This window comes from Notothenia rossii (genome assembly GCF_949606895.1).
Source record: "Notothenia rossii genome assembly, chromosome: 3".
In the NCBI taxonomy this organism is placed as follows: domain Eukaryota; kingdom Metazoa; phylum Chordata; class Actinopteri; order Perciformes; family Nototheniidae; genus Notothenia; species Notothenia rossii.
The window spans coordinates 56700634-56727189 of NC_136901.1; the positions used below are offsets into that span (position 1 = coordinate 56700634).

Below are 26556 nucleotides of genomic sequence, written 5' to 3' on the forward strand. Positions count from 1 at the left end.
GTCTTTCCACGACCAGGAAGGAATCCGCATTGTTCCTCCTCAATCTGAGGTTCGACAATCGGCCTGACCCTCCTTTCGAGTACCTTAGAGTAAACTTTCCCGGGGAGGCTGAGTAGTGTGATGCCTCTGTAATTGGCTCACACCCTCTGATCCCCGTTTTTGAAAAGGGGAACCACCACCCCGGTCTGCCACTCCTTCGGTACTGTTTCCGACTTCCACGCAACGTTGATGAGACGTGTCAACCATGACAGTCCCTCAACACCCAGAGCCTTCAGCATTTCTGGGCAGATCTCATCCACCCCCGGGGCTTTGCCACTGTGAAGTTGTTTGACGACATCAGTGACCTCCCCCCGGGAGATTGGTGTCGATCCCCCGTCATACTCCAGCTCTGCCTCTAACATAGAGGGCGGAGTTGTCGGGTTCAGGAGTTCCTCAAAGTGCTCCTTCCAACGCCCTAACACTCCATCAGTTGAGGTCAACAACGTCCCATCCTTACTGTACACAGGTTGGATGGTTCCCTGCTTCCCCCTCCTGAGGTGTCGGACAGTTTTCCAGAACAACTTTGGTGCCGCCCGAAAGTCTTTTTCCATGTCTTCTCTGAACTTCTCCCACACCCGCTGCTTTGCCTCGGCCACGGCTGAGGCTGCTGCCCTTCGGGCCTGTCGGTACCTTGCAACTGCCTCGGGAGTCCCCCGGGATAACAAATCCCTGAAGGCCTCCTTCTCCAGTCGGACGGCTTCCCTGACCACCGGTGTCCACCAGGAGGTTCGAGGGTTACCGCCCCTTGAGGCACCTAGGACCTTGAGACCACAGCTCCCCGCCGCGGCTTCGGCAATAGAGGCTTTGAACACCGACCACTCTGGTTCAATGTCCCCAACCTCCACAGGAATGCCCGAAAAGCTCCGCCGGAGGTGTGAGTTGAAGGCCTCCTGAACTTGGGCCTCCTCCAGACGTTCCCAGTTCACCCGAACTACACGTTTGGGCTTACCAGGTCTATCCAGAGGCTTACCCCGCCACTCGACCCAACTCACCACCAGATGGTGATCAGTTTACAACTCCGCCCCTCTCTTTACCCGAGTGTCCAAAACATACGGCCTCAGGTCCGATGATACGATAACAAAATCGATCATGGACCTTCTGCCTAGGGTGCTCTGGTACCAGGTACACTTATGAGCATCCTTATGTTCGAACATGGTGTTTGTTATGGCCAATCCATGACTAGCACAGAAGTCCAGTAACAAACCACCACTCCGGTTCAGATCAGGGGGGCCGTTCCTCCCAATCACTCCCCTCCAAGTGTCTCCATCATTGCCCACATGTGCGTTGAAGTCTCCCAGCAAGATTAAAGAGTCCCCTTCAGGAGCCCCATACAGGACTCTTTCCAGGGTCTCCAAGAAGGCCGTATACTCCGAACTGCTGTTGGGTGCATAAGCACACACAACAGTCAGAGTTTTCCCCGCCATAACCCGCAGGCGAAGGGAGGCAACCCTCTCGTCCACTGGGGTAGACTCCAACAACGAAGCACCCAACCGGGGACTTGTGAGTATCCCCACACCCGCCCGGCGCCTCACACCTTGAGCAACTCCGGAGAAGAATAGAGTCCAACCCCTATCCAGAAGTAAGGTTCCAGAGCCGACACTGTGCGTAGAGGTGAGCCCAACCAGATCCAACTGGTAACGCTCCACCTCCCGCACAAGCTCCGACTCCTTCCCCCCCAGAGAGGTGACGTTCCACGTCCCCAAAGCCAGCTTCTGTCGCCCAGGTCTGGTCCGTCGAGACCCTCTGCCTTCACTGCCACCCTTCTGGCAGCGCACCCGACCCCATCGCTGTTTCCCGTAGGTGGTGGGCCCGCGGGACGGAGAAGCGGAGGTGTTGCCCACGTCGCCTTTTCGGGCTGTGCCCGGCCGGGCTCCGTGGCAAGCCCGGCCATCAGACGCTTGCCGACGAGTCCTCCTTCTGGGCCTGGCTCCAGAAGGGGACCCCGGGCTCCCTCCGGACCGGGTATCCTCACTTCGTGTGTCGTCTTTCATGAGGTCTTGTGAACCAATCTTAGTCTGGCCCCTTGCCTGAGACCAATTTGCCATGGGAGACTCTACCAGGAACACAAGGTTCCAGACAACACAGCCCCCAGGTTCATCAGGGCACACAAACCTCTCTACCACGGTAAGGTGCTGGTTCTTCAGAGAGGAAGCATGTTGATACACAATATTAAGTTTGTTACCTTCAAAGTATTTTTGTATTTGATTGAAAATTATTCTCTCCATTATCTTTGCTAATGCTGGTAATAAACTTATTGGACGGCTATTTGTACCAGAAAATGGTCCAGCTGGATTTTTTGCAAGTGGAATAATTGTTGCTATTTTCCATGCCTGTGGGCAAATACATTTATCAATACTCAAATGTATAATATGACTGACAGGCTATGCAACAAAATTAGCAACATATCTAAGAAATGTACCAATTAAATTATCCACTCCTGGTGGTTTATCATTACATTTATTCAACATCTGTAATTGTCACTTTTTCTATTTTAAATGTACACTTCTTATTTTTCATAATTAAATCCTTTATTAGAAATGTGGAGTTACTATTTATAGTTTGATTCATATTTCTTCTCAAATGTTTTACTTTATCAAGAAAATAAGCATTCAGATGATTAGCAATTTGTACTGGTTTTGTCAAAAATGTCCCATCCAAGTCAAGATATGTTGAGGTGGATTTCGGCTTACGGCCCATCATGCCATTCACTAAACTCCACAGTTTTTTCTTGTCATCCTTTATCTCTTTAATTTTATTTCCATAATACAACTGTTTTTTCTTTTTATTTAATGCTGTAACATAATTCCTTAACATTCTATAAATGTGCCCATCTGACTCATAACTTGATGAGAGAGCTACTTTTTTTGCATCATCTCTTTGTTTCATTAGATCCCTTAATTCCTCATCTAACCAGGGTGCTCTAAAGTTCCTTAGAGTCTGTTTTCAAAGTGGAGCATGTTTATCAATCACCTGCATGAATAACAAATTAAAGACACCAAGAGCATCGCCTGGATCGACTTTCTCAAAAACATGTTTCCAACATATCTTTTGAACATCCTGTATAAATGACTCTTCACTAAAATATTTCATTGATCTCCTCACAATTACTTTTGGTCCTGCTTTTGGCACCTTTGTCTTTCTCACAATGATTATTAAATTATGATCAGAACACCCTACTGGAATTGATATTGCCTGAGAACATACATGGCTAAAATTAGTAAATATATGATCAATACAAGTTGCACCCATCTTTCTTTATGCATATCCTAGTTTAGTTTAGTCACCATTTGTACCAAGTTACATGTATTATTAATGTCTGCAGCTTGTTTTTAAGGGCACAGTGTCACGATCACAGGTACAGATCAGAACCCAATAGCACGACTCAGATACAACCAGTGTATAGCAATGTTCAGTTTATTCAGGTCAGGGACAGGCAGGGTCAAAACCAGGAAATCCGTCAGACAGGCAACCAAAACCAGACAGGGAGCAGGCAGGAAATCGAGATCCGTAAACAGGCAGGCAGGGATCAAAAACCGGGCAGGACAAAAATCTAGGCTAGAGAACTCACTGGAGAGCTTGGCGGAAACGACAAGACAATCTGGCAAAGGACAAGTGATAGTGAGGTGGTATAAATACTGTGGCGTGATGAGGGAATGAGTAACAGGTGAGGGGAAGGGCTGGGGAGACCAGATGAGGGAAGTGAGCTGATTACAACGGCCTGGAGGAAGGCGGGATCTGAAATGACAGGAGAGTTTAGATGAGCCACCAAACAAACAATAATAGAAGTGTCTAACTTGTGACAGAACCCCCCCCCCCCCCCCCCCTCTATGGACGGCTCCTGACGTCCCACGTGGTTGATTGGGATGAGCCTGGTGAAAGTCAGTAATGAGAGATGGGTCAGAGATACTGCGAGCGGGCACCCATGAACGCTCTTCAGGACCATAACCCTCCCAGTGTACCAGGTACTGCAACCCTCTACCACGTCGCCAGGACTTGATGAGGTGACGGACAGTGTAAACAGTCTCCCTGTCGATAGTCCGGGGTGGTGGTGGGGGTCTAGAGGGGGGCTGAAGAGGGCTCACATTAACTGGTTTGATCTTGGACACATGGAAGGTAGGATGAATCCTCATGGAACGGGGCAGACGCAGGCGGACAGCTGCAGGATTGATGACCCTAGATATGGGAAATGGGCCTACAAAACGGGGAGACAACTTATTTGACTCAACTCTGAGAGGGAGATCCCGTGTGGAGAGCCAGACACGTTGCCCTGGGGAGTACTGTGGAGCTGGCTTGCGACAACGATTGGCGGTCCGTTGATAACGGTCGGAAGAGCGCTGGAGCGCGGAGCGGGCTTTTAACCACATGCGTCGACATCGGCTTACAAACGCCTGTGCAGATGGGACGCTGGCCTCACGTTCCTGTGCAGGGAAAAGGGGTGGCTGGTATCCGCGGGAGCATTGGAATGGAGAAAGACCAGTAGCAGAACTAGGAAGGGTGTTGTGGGCATACTCAACCCATAGAAGCTGCCTCGACCAGGAGGAGGGAGTGGAGGAGGCTAGACAGCGTAAGGCAGTCTCCATCTCCTGGTTCATTCGCTCTGCTTGGCCATTGGACTTGGGATGAAATCCGGACAAGAGACTGACACTGGCTCCCAGCAGCCTGCACAACTCGGACCAAAAACGAGAAGTAAATTGTGGTCCCCGATCAGACACAACGTCACTGGGGAGACCATGCAGCCTGAACACATGTTGTAGCATGATTTCAGCCGTTTCCTTGGCAGTAGGTAATTTGGTTAATGGAATAAGCAGGGCAGACTTGGAAAACCGGTCTATGACTGTGAGTATGACTGTGTTACCGTCTGAGGCTGGTAATCCAGTGACAAAATCCAAGGACATGTGGGACCAGGGACGATGAGGGATAGGCAAGCGATGAAGAAGACCGGAGGGAGCTTGGCGTGAGGTCTTATTTTGGGTGCAGACCAGGCAAGCAGCAATGAATTCTTTGGTATCCCTCTCCATGGAAGACCACCAAAATCGCTGTCAAATCAGTCCTAGGGACCGTGTCACTCCTGAGTGGCAAGCCAGGCGAGAGTTATGAGCCCACTGGAGAACCTGGGTACGGAGAGTGGCAGGAACAAACAGACGGTTAACAGGACAGGCACTTGGGGCTGGGTGTTCAGCATGAGAGCGCTTGACCTTATCCTCCACCTCCCAGGTCACCAGACCAATGACACATGTAGAAGTGATGATATTCTCAGTATGAGATGGAGAGCTCTCTGGCTGGAACTGGCGAGACAGGGCGTCAGGTTTGATGTTCTTAGAACCAGGTCTGTATGAAAGAGAAAAATCAAAATGAGTGAAAAACAGAGCCCATCTGGCTTGACGAGAGTTCAGCCGCTTAGCTGAACGGATGTACTCCAAATTTGTGTGGTCAGTCCAGACCACAAAAGGCTGCTCTGCTCCCTCCAACCAGTGTCTCCATTCTTCCAAGGCAAGTTTCACTGCCAACAGTTCTCGATTTCCAATGTCATAATTTATTTCTGCCGGGGACAGCTTCCGAGAGAAGAAGGCACACGGGTGCATCTTCTGATCCTCGGCCGACCGTTGAGAAAGAACTGCCCCAACTCCAGTGTCAGACGCATCTACCTCTACAGTAAACTGCCGAGTAGCATCTGGAAAAATCTAAATAGGAGCGGAGGTGAAGCGTGACTTTAACTCACCAAAAGCCCCTTCGGCCACAGAGGACCACCGGAAGGGAATGTTCTGAGAGGTGAGAGCTGTGAGAGGGGCTGCCACCAAACTGTAGTTTCGAATGAACCTCCGGTAGAAGTTGGCAAAATCCAGAAAGCGTTGGAGCTCCTTGCGTGTTGAAGGGCGTGGCCAGTCAGTCACCGCCTTGGTCTTGTCAGGATCCATCTTGATGTTTCTGGTGGAGACCACAAATCCCAGGAAAGGGACTTCTGTGGTGTGGAACACACACTTCTCGGCCTTGAAAAAGAGGTGGTTCTCCAAGAGCCTCTGGAGGACTAGGCGAACATGGACCACATGCTCCTGTTTGACTTGGAAAAAATCAAAATGTCATCCAGGAATACAAAAACACAGATATTGAGTAGATCCCGCAGAACATCATTCACTAACCCCTGGAAGACTGCAGGTGCATTGGTGAGTCCAAAAGGCATGACTAAATACTCATAATGTCCACTAGGAGTGTTAAATCCCGTCTTCCACTCGTCCCCCTCCCTGATTCTCACCGAATGGTACACGTTACGTAGGTCCAGCTTGGTAAAAATAGTAGCGCCTTGTAACAGTTCAAATGCAGAGGAAACAAGTGGAAGGGGGTACTTGTTCTTGACAGTGATGTTATTGAGTCCTCTCTAGTCAATGCATGGGCGCAGAGTCTTATCCTTCTTACCCACAAAGAAAAACCCTGCACCAGCAGGAGATGATGAAGGCCGGATAAGCCCTGCATCCAAAGAGTCATTGATATACTTCTCCATTGACTTAGTTTCAGGAGCCGATAAAGAAAAAAGTCGAACTCTAGGAGGAGAAGTACCAGGTAACAGGTCAATAGGACAGTCATTAGCACGATGAGGCGGGAGTGAGGTGGCCCGAACCTTGTTAAAGGCCTCTTTAAGGTCCCAGTAATCCTTGGGAACACCGGAAATGTCTTGACACTCAGAGATAATTAGCTGACTGGAATCAATTGAGGAACTAGATCTTAAGCAGACAGCATGACAATGAGCACTCCACTCTCTATTTGTCCCTGAAGTCCAATCTATTTGAGGATTATGCCTCCTTAACCAAGGAAACCCCAAAATGACAGGCTGATGTGGTGCATGGATAAGGTGAAAAGAGAGTGTTTCGCTGTGATTACCTGACATGCTCATTTGAACTGGAGTTGAACGGTGTGTCACTCTGCAGAGAAGACGACCATCTAAAGCTGTAGCATTGATGGGCTTCTCCAAAACCTCCCGACCAAGTCCCATCTGAAAGGCCAGTGTTATGTCCAAAAGACTGGCATCAGCACCAGAGTCAATAAGAACTGCCACAGTGTGCTTTTTCCCAGAGCAGCTCAGCTGATCATGGATTAAGGGTCGAGAGGGCATTTCTAAATTCATAATTTGGCTCACCAGCGGCCTCTGGATGACTGGTGAGCCCTGCCTTTTACAGGACAAGAGAAGGCAAGATGACCCTCCTTGGCGCAGTAAAGACAGCAGTTGTCCCGCAGGCGGCGCTGTCGTTCAGCCTCGGAGAGCAGGGTCCGCCCCAGCTGCATTGGTTCAGAAGAGTTAGAAAATCCTCCTCTCACCTGTTCAGTAGCATGCGCTGACGGGAGAGGCGGAGCCTGAGGGGCGACGGAGAAAACCCTGTCTCTCCTCCGCTCCCGCAGACGGCAGTCAATGCGGATGGAGAGAGCCACCAGCTCATCTAAATCAGCAGGAAGGTCCCGAGCTGCCAGTTCGTCTTTAAGGCGATCCGACAGACCGTTGTAGAAGGCATCAAGAAGTGAAGAAGCATTCCAGTTACTCTCTGCGGCTATGGTACGAAACTCCATGGAGTAATCGGACACAGATCTCCCTCCTTGCGCCAGGTTAAACAGTCCCCGAGCGACCTCTCTTCCGGGTTTAGCGTGATCAAAGACTTTACGTAGTTCATCGGAGAATAAGCTTACAGACGAGCAGGCAGAGGATTGTCTCTCCCATTCGGCGGTACCCCAGTCTTTAGCTTTGCCCGTGAGAAGAGAGAAAATATACGCCACCCGGGATCTTTCTGTTGGGAAGGCGGAAGGCTGAAGCTTGAAGGCGAGGGAACATTGGACCAAGAATAGTCTGCACGAACCTGGGGCTCCAGTGTAGCGTTCCGGAGGAGGCAGGCGTGCATCCGATGCCGGAGGATTCTGGATTCGAACAGCGGAAGCTGGAGTTAGTTCCGGACTTTGGACCGTAGCAGGAAGGTTCTGAAGATGATCACGGCGATTCACAAAGGTCCGTTCGTGACGAGCGGCCATCTCCTGCATAGCTTCAGCCATGAAGGTAAGCTGCTGCTCATGGCATGATATCTTGCGAAGGCGGTTCTGTCGATGAGTCGGCTGGGTTGATGTTGGCCAGATTGTACAGGTACAGATCAGAACCCAATAGCACGACTCAGGTACAACCAGTGTATAGCAATGTTCAGTTTATTCAGGTCAGGGACAGGCAGGGTCAAAACCAGGAAATCCGTCAGACAGGCAACCAAAACCAGACAGGGAGCAGGCAGGAACTCAAGATCTGTAAACAGGCAGGCAGGGATCAAATACCTGGCAGGACAAAAATCTAGGCTAGAGAACTCACTGGAGAGCTTGGCGGAAACGACAAGACAATCTGGCAAAGGACAAGTGATAGTGAGGTGGTATAAATGCTGTGGCGTGATGAGGGAATGAGTAACAGGTGAGGGGAAGGGCTGGGGAGACCAGGTGAGGGAAGTGAGCTGATTACAAGGGCCTGGAGGAAGGTGGGATCTGAAATGACAGGAGAGTTTAGATGAGCCACCAAACAAACAATAATAGAAGTGTCTAACTTGTGACACACAGTGCAACATATTCCAGACAATATTTAAATCTCTGATAAAATAAATCTCTCTGTCAAGATCACAAACTTTGTCTAACATTTCACATCATTGTAATAAATAAATTAAGTTTGCATTTGGAGGTCTGTAACAACATCCTACCAACAAAGGTTTCAAGTGAGGTAAATTAATTTGCAACCAAATTACTTCAATATCAGCAGACATCAAATCATATATCACTTTAGCAGGTATTTGCTTTTGAATGTATACTGCCACCCCACCTCCATATGCATTCCTTTCCTTTCTAAATATTCTATATCCATCAATATCCACAGCAGCGTCATTAAATGTGTCATCTAAGTGAGTTTCAGATATTGCTAACAAATGAATACCACATGATAATATTTCCTCTATCTCAGACACTTTATTTCTTAGACTACATATATTTATATGAGCCAATTTAAACCCTTTACTTGGTAACTTATTCAACATTAAGATGGCAATTTAAATGTTATCTCTTTTTCACTTCCTATCAAAATGAGAGCTGAACTAAAACATACATACATTACATGTAACACAATTTCAACCACACACACCATCACATAAATAACCCAACATTTATCTGCACATAGAAACTGAAACCGGGCTTATCACTGTTTTATAGAAGTGCTCAACTTCACTACAGTCCCGATAAAGTTTGGTTTGTCCATTGAAGGTTACGATGAGCGTTGCGGGGAACAATAGTCCATGCCTCACCTCAGCCTTGCGCAGTTTCATCCTGACGTCATTGAATAGGGCTCTCTTCCTGGCAATATCCGGAGTAATATCAGGAAATATCTTCACTCGCATGTCACGGAAAATAATCTCTCCCTTACTTTTTGCCAGCTTCAAGATAGCTTCCTTAGCTTGATATCTCTGCATAGTGACAATCATAGGTCTGGGTCTCAAATCAGTCCCCTGCCCAATCCTGTATGCAATCTCGACTGCCGGTTCACATGAGAACTCACTTCCGAACGCCTCCTTTAAAAAGTTTTTCACAAAGGCAATGGGATTGCTCTTCTCAATGTCCGTTTTCAGTCCAATCACACGTAGATTAAACTTTCTGCTTTGAATCTCCATCCTCTCTATTTTATCTTTGAACTCTTTGTTTTCCTTCATTAGATTGCCATTTTCGGTTTCGAGTATAGCAACCCTACAATCCATGTCGGTTATCCCCTCCTCCATATCACCGAGCTTCTGACAACATGAGTCAAGTTCTCCCTTTAAAGCATCAAGCTGCGGCTGGAATTTCTCGAAAGCAGCCCCTATCTCCTCTCTTATTATGGGGCGTATTAGTACCGACAGCTCAGAGTGGTTCACCTGCGAGGCCCCGCTCTCCATGGCGTTCTCCTCTACTGCTTGTGTTTCACTCACTCCCGAAAGACCGCTGCTTTCATTCAATGGCACTTTAGCCATTTTGTTTGGTTTCTTCGGTGGCATTACATTCCCCACATCGTATTTCGCTATAAACTTTGAGTGATCAACTTGCTCATCTGATCATAACCTGATTTCTCCAAAAGTTTGCTACGAGAGCTACACGCTCTCAGACTTCACACACAACTTCCACGCACGCGCATTGCACACATGTTCTCACTGTGCTCACAGTCTCCTCTCAAGTTCCAACTCGAGTCTCCTCTGGAGTTCCTTCTCAGGTCCCCTCTCGAGTCTCCTCTCGAGTCCCCTCTCAAGTTCCTTCTCAGGTCCCCTCTCGAGTCTCTTCTCCAGTCCCCTCTCAAGTCTCCTCTCAAGTCTCCTCTCGAGTTCCCTCTCAAGTCTCCTCTCGAGTCTCTTCTCGAGTCCCCTCTCGAGTTCCCTCTCAAGTTCCCTCTCGAGTTCACTCTCAAGCCGTCTCTCGAGTTTCCTCTCGAGTCCCCTCTCAAGTCACCTCTCGAGTTCCATCTCAAGTCACCGTTCGAGTCTCCTCTCGAGTCACGTTCAAGTTCCCTCTCAAGATCCCTCTCAACTCACCTCTCAGGTCAACTCTCAAGTTTCCTCTCGAGTTCCCTCTCAAGCCCTCTCTCGAGTCCCCACTCAAGTCCCTACTCAAGTGCCGTTGGAGGTTCCGCTGGGGGTCCTGCCAACTCCATGTCCTGTCCCGTTGGGGATCCCGTTGACTGCTCTCCTGCCGAGGGGTCTACCAACTCCATGTCCTGTCCCGTTGGGTGTCCCGGCGACTACTCTTCTGCAGGGGGTCCTGCCAACCCTATGTCCTGTGCCGTTGGAGGTTCCGCCGACTGCTCTCCTGCCGGGGGTCCTGCCAGCCCTGTGTCCTCTTCCGTGGAGGATCTTGCTGACCCCTGTCCCACCGGCTCCGGATCCTGTCCGGTCGACACCGGCTCCTGCCCGGCCTCCGGAGCTGTCCGGTCTTCGCCCTCGGGCCCGGCCCCCTGAGAGCCGCGGTCTTCGCACTCGAGCCCGGCCCCCTGAGTGCCGCGGTCCTCGCCCTCGGACCCGCCCCCCTGACTCTTCCTGCCGCTGCTTTCGCCCTAGTGCCCGGTCCCCTGGGTTCGCCCGCTGTGGTCTTCGCCCCTCTTTGGACTCTGCCTTGCCCCCGGGCCGTCCGCCCGAGACCCCCTCCTCAAACTCTGCTTTGCCCCCGGGCCGTCCGCCCGAGACCCTCTCCTCGAACTCTGCCTTTCCCCCGGCGGTCTGCCCGAGACCCCTTCCTGGTCCTCTGCCGTGCCCGTGGTTCTGTCACGATATTCATGTTATGTCACGTTTTTATGTCTAGGTTTGGGTGTTTTGCTGTTCTCCGTGTCATGTTTTCCTCCTGGTTTATTGTCTGGTCCTTTTCCCTGTGTTTTTACTCCTGTCGTTAGTTTCCCTGGTGTGTCTAGTTGTCTGATTGTGTTCACCTGTGGCCCTTGTGTTTCTCCTCCCCAGCCCAGCTGTTTCTCGTCTTGTGATTACCCCTCCCTGTATTTAGTCTTGTCTCTTCATGTGTTCAGTGTTGGTTCATTTTTTGTCGTTCATGTCTCCCTTCATGTTGGTCACAGTCCCTCATTGTTTTGGATGCTACCTCGTTCCTTGTACCTTTTCTTGGATTCTTGTTTTTTCAGCTTTTTGTGATTAAAGCTTGCCTTTTGTTCCATTTTGAAACTTGCTTCCCTCCTCATTCTGCATTTGGGTCCTATTTTTCTCCATCCCGTGACATGATGAGTAGATCCTGGGAGGGGGGGCACTTGGAGCTTGAGGAGAGATCACGTGATGACACCGGCGAGCTGAGCGGAGTAGTCGGGTGCAGGCGGTAATCAGACTTAACTATGATTTAACCAAAACTGAAAGTCTCAAAGTGTAATGCGCAGTCAGTTCTATTAGTGTGTAAAAACATCTGCGTCTAAATGCCCGGCAGTAGTTTGACCAGAGCTAGAGCAAAGAAAGACAGCGGCCTCATGGCGGAAATGTTTGGTGAAGAGGAACACGTCCCCAAGTGGGCTAGCCAATTGCTTTCCGAAATACAAAGCGTTAAAGAAACCTGTAACATAAGGTTTGACAATCTGGACAAGGCTATTGTTCAATTAAAGAAAGACTCTAAGGCCACTTCTCAAAGAATAAACAACGCAGAGAAGCGCATTAGCGAGATAGAGGATCAAGCCCATTCCCAAGGGAAGACAATGGGTGATTTGTCCAAAGATGTCAAAGCCCTCCAGGGTAAAATGCTGGATCTGGAAGCTAGAAGTCGGAGAAATAATCTCATCCTAGCCGGCCTCCCCGAGGGTAAAGAAGCCGGTGGCATCTCCCCACTACTGGATAAAATTCTCCGACACTTCCTGAAGCTGAGTGACACAATCCCCGCACCTGAGATAGAGCGTTCCCACCGCGCTCTGCGTCCCATCCCGGACCCTGGGCACCCTCCGCGGCATATCATCATACGTTTTCTCAGATGGAGCGATAAGAATGAGGTGTTTAAGACGCTGGCGTCTGCTAAAGGAAAGCTGACATGGGACGGACATGATATTCGCATGTTTCAGGATTTCCCAATGGAGATACAGCGCCAGCGGGATTCATACAGAGAGCTCCGTAGCATACTGCGCAAAGAAGACTTACGGCACGGCATCCTGTACCCTGCCAGACGCATCATAACCATCAACGGGGAGACTTTCATATATTTCAAAGAACCCAAGGAAGCTGAGAAAGTTCTAAAAGAAAAGGGACCTGATCTATTTGGGATGTGACATTACCACAAGACTGTGAGTTGGCCTACGCCCCCACCGCAAGCGCACACGCACGCACGCACACACACACACACACACACACACAATCATTTACACTGACGCACACGCATGCCCGCACATACACTGACTCACAGTCGCACACACCCTCATTAGGATTCTGATGCAGGCTATACTGTAATGTAAACCCCAACTAGTTATCAAAGTTGTGGTTAATGGCAGACAAATGAATAGGCCTATTGGCTATTGAAGGACTGGATTACCTCTCCGCACCTGAGCTCCGCGGCTCTTCTTTTTCTTCACGGATAGAGATGGACTTTCCTCCATCTCAATGTATTTTCCGTCGTATTAGCTTTTGGCAATATATTTTTGTTTTTGTGTTTATGTGTGTATTGTTAGGGGGAAGGGTGGTAGCATCTCTATGTTTTTATGTAATCTTGTGTTGTATTTTCTACGGTCTTGAGTTATTGTTTATATATTTCCCCTCCCTTCCCTTGATGCGTCGATGACACCCTTCCAATTTGACCAAAATACTAGCCGGGCATCCGATATGATTGTTACCTTACTTAAATGGATACACAATTGAACAAAATTATTTTGCTTAGTGTGAATGTAAATGGAATTCAGAATCCAATCAAAAGACATAAGATTTTGTTGTACTTAAAGTCTTTAAATTGTGATATTGCTATGCTACAGGAGACTCATTTGAATGCGATGGAATCTAAAAAACTAAGACAGAATTGGGTAGGGCAGATATTCTCTTCCCCTGGAGGAAAAGCTAGTAGAGGAGTCAGTATTTTAATTTCTAAGAATATGCTTTTCAAATCATCCAATGTACATGTCGATCAAGAGGGAAGATATATAATTGTCTCAGGTTTGCTACAGAATGAAATGGTGACATTAGTGAATGTGTATGCTCCAAATAGTTTACAATCTAAATTCTTTACCTCGCTGTGCCCAAAGGTATTGCAGTCCATAGAGGGTCCTCTTATTATAGGTGGCGATTTCAACTGTCTGTGACCCTATAGTGGATCGATCCAGCCACCCTCTCCCTTCAGATAAAAACATTTCCGTCGCCTTGAGGGACTTCCAATCCGAGCTCGGTATTACAGATGTGTGGCGCCTAGTGCACCCAGATGCCCGAGAGTACTCTTTCTATTCCGGTGCGCATAACTCCTACTCAAGGATAGATTACATAATGATGTCTTCAAATTTGATCCAGAATGTTATTGAGATCAAAATGCATAGTATATTATTAAGTGATCATGCTGCGGTATCTGTCACATTTTTCCCTCCAACCAACCCTTGCAAATCCAAACAGTGGCGACTTAATACATCTCTACTCAAAAATGAAAAATGCACACTGCTCATTAAAAACCAAATTTTAGATTTCTTTGAGATCAATCTAAATTCTGTACCAAGCGTCACTACTGTCTGGGAAGCTTTTAAAGCAACATGCAGGGGCTGGTTAATTAGTTTCTCCTCGGGAGAGAATAAAAAGCGCAGGGAGGTGAAATCCCAATTAAACTTTAAACTCAAGACTCTAGAAGAGCAGCATATGCTAGACCCATCCAATTTAGATCTAAGGAACTCACTTCTCACCGCTAGGACTAATTTGCAGAAACTTGTACATGAGGAGACAGCTTTTGCCCTTTTTCGTTTACGAAGAACATACTTTGAATCCGGAGACAAAGCAGGGAAAATGTTAGCTCATAGATTGAAACAAATAGAAAACAGACAGATTATTCCAGCGATCAGAGATGAGCATGACAGGCTACAGTGTGATGCAGCCAAAATCAATGAATCTTTCAAGAATTATTATTCTAAATTATATAGCACAAAAAATAACTTGAATGAAGAAGCCTTAGATAGTTTTTTCTGAGATTTTAACCTCCCGAGCGTCAGTTTGGCTGACAGATCTGCTATGGAGGCACCTGTTTCCCAAAATGAAATAGAAAACGCAATCATGAAGATGGCATCAGGGAAAACTCCAGGGGACGACGGTTTTGGAACAGAGTTCTAAAAAATGTTTTAAAGAACAGCTTTCACCATATTTACTGTTGTTATTCAATGAAATATTAGAATCTGAAGCCATGCCTCCCTCCATGAGCAGGGCCATTATCTCATTGTTGCCTAAACCGGGCAAAGATCCTTCTCTGATGGGTAACCACCGCCCTTTAAGCCTTCTAAACTGTGACTACAAGATTCTAGCCAAGATACTGGCACTCCGTTTGGAGAAGGTGGTTCCATCTATAGTGCATCTAGACCAAGTAGGTTTCATTCCAGGCCGCCAGTCCTCAAACAACATGAGGAGGGTTTTTCAGATTATCCTAGAAGCAGGCTCCAGCTATTTGCCAATGATTGCAGCATAACTAGATGCTGAGAAAGCTTTTGACCAAATAGAATGGGCATATCTGTTTTACACGCTCAAAAAATTTGGCTTTGGGCCCAAGTTGATTAGCTGGGTTAAGGCTTTGTATAGCGCTCCCTTCTCTTCTGTTAGAATTAATGGGTTAATCTCAAAACCTTTCCCCTTACACCGTGGTGTGAGGCAAGGGTGTCCTGTTAGTCCCCTACTTTTTATTATGGCTCTAGAACCATTAGCCTGTGCAATTCGTGCTAATGGTGACATATATGGTGTGAACATTCATGGACACGATTTCAAATTAAATATGTACGCTGACGATATACTTCTTACTTTGAGCAAGCCAGCACTCTCTATACCCGCAGTTCTTGATATGATACATTTATTTGGCAGCTTCTCTGGATATAAGATAAATTGGAACAAGAGTGAAGCAATCCCACTTAACTCATATACATATAAACACAACCTAATGAGCACCCCCTTTATTTGGAAAACAAATGGAATGAGGTATTTGGGAATTAACATCGTCTCTCCTATCTCTAAAGTCTTTAGCCTTAACGGCCCTGCTATTTTCCAGTCCATTAAGGAGGACATCAACAGGTGGATGGCCATACCACTCTCTCTATGGGGCAGAGCAGAAACCTTGAAAATTAATGTTCTCCCAAGGCTTTCTCATATTATCTCCTCTATCCCTCTTGAATTCCCACTAAAATAGTTTAAAGATATCAAATCCCTATTCACTCAGTTCCTTTAGAATAATAAGAAACCCAGAATCGCACATAATAAGTTGGTCATTCCAAGAACAATGGGAGGTTTGGGAGTCCCAGATGTATTCCAGTATTATCTGTCCTTCAATGCAAAGTATCCATTATCGTGGGCGTACAAAAGTGCCTCTTCGGTAGGCAGTTGGCAATGCCTGGAGCAATCCATCATGTCTGTAAACCAAAACATATCTCTGGCATCAATGTGGTACTGCCCAAAACCACCACCCTCAATGGATAATACCATCATCCGCTTTTCATGCTCTATTGTAAAGCAACTGCACAGGAGACTCAACATAGAGGGGCTCTCTTTACCATCTTGCCCCATTTGGAGTAACCCCTGTATTTCTGCAGGAGGAGGCACTTTAAGTAATAATATCTGGTAGAAGGCTTGTATTACTACAATTGGACAGATATATAGAGACCAAACCCTTCCATTTCAACAACTCAAAAATCAGTATGGTCTCTCAGGCTCATCTTTTCTATCATATGCACAACTAGCATCTATTATTAGTACAAAATGTAAGGAGGGAGCCATGCCTGCTTCATGTATGGAAGAGGACCAGCGCCTCAAGAAAGCAATCATATCATCAGGTGTGGTCTCTAACATTTATAAATTATTATCTAGGGCTGCCCCGAAAACCTATTCTCCTGTCCAACTGTGCTGGGAGCATGCCTTGAATATATCTCTGTCTGCTTTGCAATGGAACTCCATTTGGCAGTCAGCTATGTTCTCTTCTAAATGTGTAAGGTTCAGGATCATACAGTTCAAAATTCTCAATAGAGCTTACATCACCCCTGTTACAAAATCCAAGATGGACAATAAACACAGAGATTTATGCTGGCATGAATTTGGCAAGCGAGGTACATTGTTGCACCTACTCTGGGAATGCCCAGCGGTAAAAAAACTTTGGTCAGAAGTAATATCCTTGTTGTCTGAATCTTTAAAAGTTAATTTCCCTTCATGTCCCATTGCATGTCTACTGGGTCTCAAGCCAGATGGCAATCCTGCAAGGACTACCGATCGGCTCTGGACATTGGGCTGTTTAGCCACAAAAAGACTAATCCTATTAAACTGGAAGGAACGCAAACCAGCCTGCTTTACTAGGGACTCATGGCTGAGGGAGTATCTGGACCTACTGAACATGGAGCGTGCAGCTTCTCTGCTGGGGGATTTTGAGGGGAGACAGGAGGATTGCGGTTCACTGTCCGCAGCTCTCCTATCTAACCCTTTCAATATGGCATATCCTGTGTAATGTATAATGTATTGTGTATGTAATGTCCTGTGTATGTCACAATCAGCTGTCTTAGGAAGTCATCCTTGCATCCACCCCCCCCTCCCCAGTTACGTTTTGTTTAGTTGTTTGTTGTTACATGTTTTGATGTACGGTTTGTTATCTGGAGCAATGTCTGTTAAAAAAAAAAAAGTTTTAAAAAGGTTAACACAAAAAAATAGATAAATAAAAATAAAATGATGAGTAGATGGGGAAAATGGAAAATGATGATGCCTGATCCAGATGTGGAGTGTAGATAACCTCAGGAAGTAAGCCACGAAAGGGAAACAATGAAACCTTTACAGAAAACCGCTGCTCCAAAGAACATTGTTTACAGATGGGAGTTTGCGAAAAGCTGACCAAGCAGCCACTTGGGCCTTTATAATGAAAACTAATTCAGGTGAAGTACTTTGCAAGCAAAAGGGTGCAATCCCGGCTACAGCACAAACTGCTGAGGCAAATACCATTGTTGAGGGAATTCTTTTTGCTATAAAAGGTAAAATAACACACATCCGTATGTTACTGATAGTGATTATTGTTACAAAGCAGGTAAAGAAGAGCTTAATAATTGGGAACAAAAGCAGTTCATAAATGTGAAAGGTGAAGTGCTGACACATGCACATCTAGTGAGGGTCTTATTGCAGAGTTAAGGGCGGGCATGTACCAAGAGTGGAATCATGTCCGTAGCCATACAGATAAGATCGAATTCCACTATCAGGGTAATAGAGAAGTGAATGCGCTTGCTCAAACAAGGGGACGAGTTAACCACCTGACTGCCATATTTCCTAGTACATGGAAAAAGGATGGAAGCATTCACGTACCCCCTGAAGAAGCTCCTCAGGTTGTGCGCGAATGATACAGCAGTTTAGGCCATGTGGGCCTAGTTCGGATGAGAAAATATTGTCTCAGCAATAAAATCCTCATACCGAAACTGCGATTGCACTTACAACACACACGGATCAACATGTCTTCAATGTGCAGAGGTGGATGGGTTCAAGAAAGTTCATCCTGAACATCTTAAAATAATAGAGGAAGAACCAATAATCAGTTTTAGTGCTGATATAGCAGGTCCTTTTCTGACCCACACTCCCAGTGGGAACAAGTATTTCCTTGTGATCTTTGATAACGGAGGGAGTCATAAACATGTTTATCCTCTGACCAGAGCAACTGGAACACAGTGTCTGTTAAAATGGCAGAGCATATCAGTAATTTTTCCTAAAAACTGAGAGAATAAGAATGGATAATGCAACTCACTTTAAAAATGAGAAGGTTTTGTCACTCTTGCAGGATAAAGGTAATCACACCTATCTGGTCTTGTTGGGACATTCCAATCAATTTGACAAGGCTGAATATATTCCTATGTATGGAAAAGCTACCTAGGGCAAAGGTCAGGTCATATCTAACTATCACACGTTTTCCGTTTAAGTTCAGAAATTGTTTATGGGTGACTAGAAAGGGGCGAAGTCCAGGAAGAGATGAGCTTAAAACTAAATTAGAAGGTTTGGATACAAGTGACGTCAATCTCTGGGAACATAGTTTCACTCCAGAAGAGAGGACCGGTTCACCCGAGCCAACTGAGTTTAGAATCCAGATAGGAATATGACTGCGGCCTACCCAATCCACTATTGATGCTATCAGTCTCACATCACATGACATGTTTTGCACACACACGTGGCAGTTAATGTGCTTTCTTCCACAGGAGAAGATGGCTTTTTGTGGGATCTTCCCGCAATAATTTTGAATTTGTCTTGGTAAATTATGTACCAAGCAGTGGCGGCCGGCCCATAGGGGCGCTAGGGGCGCCGCCCCACCTCTTCCCAGATACAAAAATATATATTAAAAAAAATATTAAATTAAAAAAGAACTATTTAAAAATATATATATTTCAAAAATATATATATTTTATATTTTTTATTTTTAATGAACAAGGTAAATATCATACAATTGGTATCAGTAAAATGTATAATCTACTATAAAATCTTGTTTAAAATTGTGTTACGATGTCTAAAGTTACTGATAAGTCACATGTTTCCTGCCTGGCCTTGCCCTTGGCATTAGTTTATCATTACGGGGCGCTGCCCCCGAGCCAAACAGCAGCAACCAGCACGTTGCAAAAGTCTCAATAGTAAACTGTGCCGCCGAAACATAATTTCAGCCAATCAGCGCCGTCAAATATTTTGGTCACGAGTGCGCTCACGTTGGCGCCCACGTTGCTTACGTGCGTTGACGTGAGTTGTTTTTTAGACTCGTGAGGAACTGGGGTAGTATCTATAGAAAGTTTACGCGCCAAAACACGGGTAGCGCCATGACACTACACAAATGCACTTCATTTCCGCCGGAAGTCTTTTGCACAGCGTCTGTCGGTGTAAACCGATGTAAACAGTCAGACGGGCACTGGTGTAAACACAGCGATTTCGATGCTAACAGTGATGCTAGCTTGGGAACACGATTCTACTTCTTTGACTGGAGATGGCGTTACTCTCCCCCACCCGAATTCAGTGCAAAACTGGGAGGATAACATGACGACGTGGCCCAGCATAAAACCAAAATAAACTGCCTTATTTAGGTCATGCCCACAGGAGCCAACAGTTGTCTGTTGTTTACATAATGCACAATTTACATGATCTCTTTATGCTGTGCAATATATCATATGTGCCTGTACTGTTTGAGTGAAAATAAAGTTTGATGTAATTTAATTTCATTATTGCACTGTTATTGCATTATTGCATTTCATATGTTCCTTAGAGTGCTACAATTTCTTTTAACACAGTTCATCATTCATATTAAGCTCATACTGTACATAAATAACACTGAATGAATTAATTGTTGAGAGGAAACTAAAGAAATGGCTTCAACAAGAAAGATCACATGTTTAATCCTAACAGGTATTACAAATTAAAATATAAAAGCAGCCCACACAATTACATCACTATGAAAATATTCATATATAATATTAAAAAATACAATGCATGCAGTATTTGTTGTGTTTATCTGTATTTAATGAACAACATGGCTGGGTGCTGGGTGCTGGTTTGTGGTCGTAGCACTCTCTATCTAACCACTCGTTCAGGTGCTTTCTCGAGTGATTGCAACCAACTACCGCACACGTAGTTCCCGAACCACTTTTCTTCATGTTGTAATTGTTATATCCTCTTTGTCTCTGCGATATCAGTGCTTTGTCGGCAGAGGCGCGGGAAGGTATTTTGAGTGGGGGTGCGGAGGTGCTGGACTCCAGTGAACAGTATTACGGGCACCATAGAGCACGCACAAAAAAAACTCCCCCACGCAAACACACAGTAAACCCGCGACTGTTACAATGAAGGCTTGATAATCAGCTCACGGCATATAGGCAGGGGTAAAGTGCTATTTTTTACGAGTGGGGAGCGGACCTCACCTCCTCTAGGGGGGTCCGGGGGGATGCTCCCCCGGGAAGATTTTTTTTAAATATTGAAGTTAAAAGCATCAATCTGGTGCACTTTGAGAGCAACATTAAGAGATCTATGAATACATCTCTCAACACCCAGATGAAACACAACTGTAAGCAGATGTTCTTTTTCTTTATGGATATTTTACAAATCACTCCCCTTTCAAACTGTATTCTTGTTTTACTGCCATATAGTATTTCATAACTGTTTTTCCTTTATTCTCTTATTTTTTTTATAACTATAATGATCATGTGAGGGTGTGCCGCGGAAATAATCTTTTGAATATTTTTTGACCAAACCGTTTGAGACCCACTGAGATAACTTAGACTAAAGTTAACTATCTAAACACTCAGAGAGTCCTTTAGCTCACCTGAGCCTCTCAGTCTGAGAGGAGAGCTCTCCTCCAGCTTGTTGTGGAACAAACAGCTCCGTATGTCCGTTAGTGCAGCTAGCTAACCAGATGCTAACAACACGATCCCTGCTGCTGGCACCGGTCCCTCTCTCTCTCCCCCTCTCTCACACACACTAAATGCGCTATTTCCGCACACACACAGAGCCGCGAGCTTGAATGACACAAGCACACTTTTATTTCCATGCAACTCTCTGATTGGTCTGGTGTCTTGCCTCTGTTGCATTCACTGAACACGGGAAATTACAGTCCTGCCGTCCTTTCTAGTGTCTTGATGAGGTTCACGTAAAGCACGGTTAATGTATTATATTATTGAGGTAGAATTGTCCGGGGCTACAGAAAAAACATTTGGGGCAGGCCGAAATATTATTTTACCAACAATGTGGAATTTATTGGCTACATATTACACAGATTATGCACAGCGGGAGCAGCAATAACCGTCAAATAATAATTCAGACAGGGGAGCTCCGCACCCCCTGCCTGCCGCTAGGGGGTGCTGCAGCGCCCTCAGCACCCCCCTTCCCGCGCCCATGTTTGTCGGCACAACGGAGCTAGCTAGCAAAACAAACCCAGTCCGCCAAAACGGAAGTGCATTGCATCGAAGGGAGGAGTTCAGGATGTAGAGCGGAAACGGCTCAATAATTTGTGTATAGTAACGCAGTGTAGGCGGAGCCGTGACGCTCTTCAATGAGCTCCCCAGAAAAACAACACAGCCGTTAGCTCTTAGCACTCAGAGCTCACAGCTCTTCATATCTGTTCAGAAACTAGACAAAAGTTAAACAAGTACAAACCACATACTGTCTGTGTCATGGCGAATACAGTCGCTGGTTTATTTATGTCTGTATAGGCTGTTGTTGTGAGTGTGGATGGTCGGAGCATTTACAACGTTAGCTTAGCCAAATCTCCATTAGAAAACACGCATTTTAAAAGGTTTTTCGCCTGCCGTCTGTCTGCAGACTTGTCAAAGCCTTAATTCATGGATTTTACTAACCGGTATCAGTATGTTGTTACTTCGGCATCATTTTTGAAACGTATTACAATTAAATCACGGTCAAATATGTTCATCTTGTTGTAGTTGTAGCCCCCTTGACAGCGATTCTCTCTCTAGTTTAGACTGCGGTCAAGCCAGCCCTCACGTGATATTGCGGTGCGCGAATATCCTATGCATTACGGTAGAGTCAAAAAAAAATCCTCCCTCTGTGTTTAGATGAGAATAAAACAAAAATTGTCCAGTATCAAAGACTCATTTCACTTCAGGGTGATAGCAGGACACACCATGTAGTCACTCAGAAAAAATCAGGACATTCTGATGTACAGTTTCAAAATAAAAGACCTTTGAAGTCTCATATATGAGCTATCATCCCTGTTTTTAGATGAGAATAAAACAAAAACTGTCCAGTAACATAGATCCATCTCACTCCAGGGTGATAGCAGGACACCCCATGTAGTCACTCAGAAAAAATCAGGACATTCTGATGTACAGTTTCAAAATAAAAGACCTTTGGGGACAGGGATGATAGCTCATATATGATACTTCAAAGGTCTTTTATTTTGAAACTGTACATCAGAATGTCCTGATTTTTTCTGAGTTACTAGATGGGGTGTCCTGCTATCACCCTGGAGTGAGATGGATCTATGATACTGGACAGTTTTTGTTTTATTCTCATCTAAAAACAGGGATGATAGCTATTACAATAGAGATTTCAAAGGTCTTTTATTTTGAAACTCTACATCAGAATGTCCTGATTTTTTCTGACTGACTAGATGGGATGTCCTGCTATCACCCTGAAGTCTTTGATACTGGAAAGTTTTTGTTTTATTCTCATCTAAACACAGAGGGATGATTTTTCTTTACTCTACCGTAATGCATAGGATATTCGCGCACCGCAATATCACGTGAGGGCTGGCTTGATCAGGTTTTCCCGAGTGGAGGCCGGCTTGACCGCAGTTAGTTTAGCATACTCAGCCCGACTCAGCCTGATTGTTCCTGGCCCTAGAACCACGATTTTATGGGGCCATTACATCACCAGAAGTCCCAATTTAAAGAGCCTGTGACACGATTTTCCCCCATCATCCAAACCCATCAATTTGAGTAAATATTGTCCCCTTGAAAACCGTTACTGAACTGATTTTGGATATTTGTACTTTGATAACCATTAATCTGCCCTTCAATGTTGACCATTTCCTGGATCTTCTCGGGGATTCTTCAAGTTCCGCCAAATTATGTGTGACGTCATTGCGGGCACAGCGCTCCAGCTGCACCGTTCAGGATCCCAGCATCTGCATGTAAACGCACGATGGCGCACACAGCAGCAAGCTCAGACAGCGATGACAGTTTAATTTTGAACGTGTCTGAGAGCTCATATGAGGCTGAAGGATCGGTTTATTTTGTATCTGTTAGAAGTTTAGGAATTAGGTGCGTAAATATGGGCGATCATACGGTCATGTAGCCAGTGGTGGACTGGGACTAAAAATCAGCCCGGGACTCTCGACCGGCCCACTTCGGTACTACTAGTAAATTGTCAACGGGGGGAGTGGGGGATGTGCTAGTGACTTCTGACCTCTGTGTCGCCTGTCAGCGCAACTTACATGATGCCGTTTAGACAATATAATAATAAAGGGCGGTGCCGGCTGTCAGCGAACCGATCCGGCCTTGCTGCGCGACTATCACTCAAATGCGGGACATAGTCTCAATGTGTGGGACGCGGGACAAATAATAAAAATGCTGTGTGTGCAGTCCCGCACAGTGCGGGACACCTGGTCACCCTACACACACAGTTCTGCCCCTCACACACACACACTTCAAATCAAGTTGCATTAAATGCTTGAGCCATGTTTTTATTATAATTACTGTGAAATCTGCCTATTATGTTTTCGTCATTATTACAACAAACACACACTTGCAACTGATAACACTGGCAATGATTTTAGATGTATTAGACTATTTAAAAAAAGAAATCATGCTTCAAATAAGTGGGGGTACGGCGTACCCCCGCGTCCAACGCCCACTACACCACTGACTGCAACTACAAAAAGCTAAGGTTTGTTTTCTCATCAGGAAATGCAGACCGGCTCAAACAAAAGATTTTTACATCATCATCCTCACGATCATTTCATGTGTCATATGTTCGCCGAATTGACATGAAAGCACTAATAAATGTAGTTTCATCCACTTGAGTTTACAAAAATAATCGATTTGTTTCTATATCACATCCGACGGGAGGAAATTCAGCAGCTCTCACTACCGATTTTTAATCCTAATTTAATCATCATCTTCACCACGATGATTTATGTTTATGTTCGCCGAATTGACATGAAAGCACTGACAAATATGAATATACTGTAGTCAACTTCATTAAAACGTTATTAACGTGCCTAAACTCAGTAATTCACCATTTCTATGCATGACAACACACTTTGTCCGTGTTTGGCTCTCTCGCCGCACAGTGAAGCGTTCCCGCATTGACGTCACTTCCGACTTCCCCCAAAACCTCAAAATGAGTCGAAGGAATTTTCCCGCGATGTTCGAAATTATTGATATTTATCGGAACGGTATCGCTTTTTCTTAAACTGACGGTTCGAGATTACTAGTAGCCTACTATTTCATTGCACAACAGTTGTTGGGTTCGTGTCACAGGCTCTTTAAGGGGTCATTTCTCCCAAAAAAGATTTTTTTACTCACTATATCAACAGCCCCACCGAAAATATTTTTCACCAGCCGCCACTGGTACCAAGGGATATTTTATAGAACAAAAGAGGGAATTAAAATCTGAGTAACAAGCAATATTTCTATTGCAGACGATTTAGTATTACAACTGTTAGAATCTTTAGTGAATTATGCAAAGAAAGATGGCAAGACGAAACTCTTCCTATTAGCATATGGATCGTTAGAGCTTGAATGGAGAATACCTCAGTATCAAAGAGGAAATGGTAAAATAACTTTTATATTATTTTTCTCATTTTTTTTATTTTACATTATTAGTTTTTCTCTTCAGTTATTTTTAATTGTTATATGCCAACACCCTACAACAGTATTCATTTAATTTTTTGAGCACATCTTCCTCATTCTTTTTTGCTGGTTTTCACACAGCATGGAGTTGTAGGGCTGTCAGGTTGTTAAATGGCCCGGTGCTTTCTGCCGTTAGATGCCAACTGAGTAAGAGGAGAAACAATCACCTTGCTGTCTATAGAAATTACAGAACAATATGGAATACATGACCCCTTTGAAAAATTCATTGGGGAAGTTTTTTACTGATAGAACTCTTTATGAATCAGAGAAATAAATTATAATTGATCTAAGCTATATTGTTGAGATGTATACCTCAGCAATCTACCAAGAGAATTTGAACCTGCCTTGCGGGACAACTTCAGTCACAGTGCCTCAAGTGAAGCCAACTCCTGGACCCCAAGTATTGGGAAATCCAACCGTTGGCAAGGTCCCTACCAGGTGCTTCTCGTCACTCAGACAGCGGTCAAGGTCGCCGAGAGAGCCACGTGGGTCCACGCCAGCCACTGCAAGGTTGTAGTCACAGGCCAGGAGAGACGGTGGACTAAAGACGACAACAAGTGACGTGCCAAGTCACCACCAGCACCACACTCACACCACATACACCTATTCTCACACTGCACACACAGGATGTCATGAGCAAGTGCCAGCTAAGCTGTTTCATATGCCTCTGGTTCCTCGTTTGTGCTATCATTGTGTGGGGCCTCATTGACCTTGTCACAGAGTCAACCAAGTGAATCTACACACACCGACAGATGGAGCCTCTCCGATTTACATCAGATAGCAACATGGATTCAGGAGTCTACACTGGAACAACAGATGGGCCCCCCGCTCCTGCAGGTACCAGGCAGAGTGGGGGTGCGCACACCAATCTATGATCATCATGACTGCCCATGATGGGCTCTTTTTACTCTTGTGCCTGACCTATGTGATAACGACAACATTCCAGTGAGGTACTATGTTTTCGGTGTTCTCCACACCAGGTTCATCAAAGGTCGTCCTTATTACACATACTAAAGAACTTTTCATGATATTGATGCTTGAAGTTTTACGTATGTAATATGTATGTGTTTTTACGATTTTATCTGTTGCTGTTTTAATAACTTTGCGTTTTGAAAAGTGGGTGTTGAGATCTCCATATCAAGTGAATACTTAAAACAAAAGTTAATTATAAATCAAATAGGATCAATCATATTCTTGTATAAACCCATAATGAGAATGCTTCTTGATGGTTTTTGAATATGCATGTATGCTTACAATTGTATTTGTTGCTGTTTTGATAACTTTGCATTTTAAAAAGAGGGTGTTGAGATTTCCAGATCAGTTTGAATAATTAAAACGACAGTTAGTTATAATCAAATATAATCAATTATATTCTTGAATAACCCACAAGGAAAATGCTTCATATTTTAGGTTTTTCTATATTTACAGTATAAACAAAACACAACTGGTTTGTTAAATTGAGTGTAAGGCCTATAATGATTTATGGGTGTCACTGATAGTAGGCAGTTTCTTCCCTCTCC

General features: G+C 45.2%; 1 long non-coding RNA gene across 1 annotated transcript; it reads right to left on the bottom strand.

Annotated features, from left to right (window-relative positions):
• Positions 1 to 3437: 3437 nt before the first annotated feature.
• LOC307033846 lies at positions 3438 to 21550 on the bottom strand. The gene is made up of 2 exons (XR_013806675.1): positions 20989 to 21550; positions 3438 to 3774 (listed from the first exon to the last, which is right to left on the bottom strand). It is a non-coding gene; the product is annotated as an uncharacterized lncRNA (long non-coding RNA).
• Positions 21551 to 26556: the final 5006 nt, after the last annotated feature.